This window comes from Cyprinodon variegatus, unplaced genomic scaffold (genome assembly GCF_000732505.1).
Source record: "Cyprinodon variegatus isolate N-32 unplaced genomic scaffold, C_variegatus-1.0 Scaffold13, whole genome shotgun sequence".
Lineage (NCBI taxonomy): Eukaryota > Metazoa > Chordata > Actinopteri > Cyprinodontiformes > Cyprinodontidae > Cyprinodon > Cyprinodon variegatus.
The window spans coordinates 957230-959178 of NW_015150466.1; positions in this window are offsets into that span (position 1 = coordinate 957230).

Genomic DNA, 1949 nt, shown 5'->3' on the forward strand with positions numbered 1-1949 from the left:
AAACTGAAATAAAATGTAAAAATCAGTTACCTTTTTTTTCAGTGGCCCCAATCCTCTTCCGTACTTATGTGACTTTGAGTGAAATAAAAAAAAAAGTCCAGTCTCTGCTTGAACGCAGCGTTCTCTGCAGGCTGAGGCTGATGTTGCGAACGCAGATTGGGAAACGGCCCGTCTGTGAGTAAAATTCCATTCCTAGTTTTGCGGCTACTTCCGGTTTCTCTGCTGCCAGGGAACGCCCCTTTCTCCCACTTCCTCAAACCGTCAGTTTATATCAAGCAGCGTAGTTGGTTCGTGGTTCTCTGCTGTGGGGCGATAACAGCTGAACCAAAGGGAAACAACTAACTGAAGCTCAAAGGCGCAAAAAAAAGGTAAATATTAAGATTTTGCAGCGGAACTCAACTGCGTAGCCGCGTGACCTAGCATCCAGCTAGCATAGCTAACCCAGCTAGCATCCGTTTGTAGCCGCAGTGGACAGTCTGGGGTTTTATTCACAGTATAAGGTGAAAGTCCAAACTGACAGCTTCTATTTTACACATTTCTGTGAACGCTTCTCAGATTTATTTACTGCTTTGTTTCACTGAAGCCTAAATATTTAACTATTGCCCTTCAAATGGATCAAATCTTTTAAAAAAAAAGCGTCAATAAAGAGGTTTGCATAATGTGCAAAGTTCAGTTAAATAATTACTCAATGATCTTTAACATCTTCCATTCAGTCTTTACACTAGTCTGTTAGTAATGTGTAGATTTACTACCACATGGTGGAAAAGTACCTTTGCTGTACTTTCATTTTGAGAAAAAGCAGAGCTGATCTAATATCTGTAGATCTTAGTAGGCGTTGCGGTTCTGCTTCATGAGCCTCCTGGTCTGATCTGATCTTGGCTTCCTCAGGAATGTCATCACGTGTGCAGAGCAAGAGGATCACAGGGTGTTCTGGTCAATAAAACAAACACACCTTTAAAAGTAGCTCCACACCAGGAAAACACAGATCAATAATGATCAGATCCAGAGTGGGTCATACCTTTTTAAATTTCTATACTTATAAATGTGAAGGATGTGGAGAAAAGGAAAATATATAACACATACTGATGAACTGTAAAACTTCTAAACATGAAAGGGAGAAATTTAGAAGAATGGTTGGAAGGACAGACCAAGAATGGAGTCTTAAAGGAATGTTGGGAAATGAAGGAAATATAAAGGACCAGGCTGTATATCTGGATGAGCTGATGGCGCATGCGCAGGGCGGGTCGTGCTTCCGGGGCGGATCTCATAGTGACAGCCCATTTTCAGGAGATTAGATCTTCACATCAAGGATTGGAGTTCATTGCATTCTTAATGTATGACGAACAATACATTCTGAATTCCACCCTGCGGCTGTCATTGAATTATGTTCTTGTTCAGATCTGTCCACCCAACTGTTTCCTTGCTCCATTATGTGTGAAAAATGTAGAATGACCCAGGAATGCATTAAAACTGGGATGAGGATGAAAGAGAGTGGGTTAGCTTGGGTGGTCCCTGGGGGTCTGCTCTGGATGGGTCCTGCTGAAACAGAGGAACGGTTGGATCACAACACGGCCTCCACAATGTGTCCATAATGAGCTAGCTGGGAGCTAACGATGTAGCCAGTTGGGAGCTAACGATGTAGCCAGCTCACTGCAGCAGTTTCTTCTGACACACGTGGCTCTGTCAGTCTGTTTGGAGAGCATTAGCATTCAGTTAAACTCTTAAAACCATCAGCAGGAAGCTTATTTCAAACAAAACACAAACTATTCGACCTAGTTCACCCGGGCAGAGCGACTATTAAGCATCAGATGGAAAGTCAGAAGGATGGATGTTACTGTGCTGTAGAAGTTCTCCGTCATCCGGGTCACAGTCATTCTAAAAAAGTTAAAATCAATCCGCTGGACTTTGTTTCCCAGTTTAAAGACGTTTCTCTTCCATCCAGGAAGATT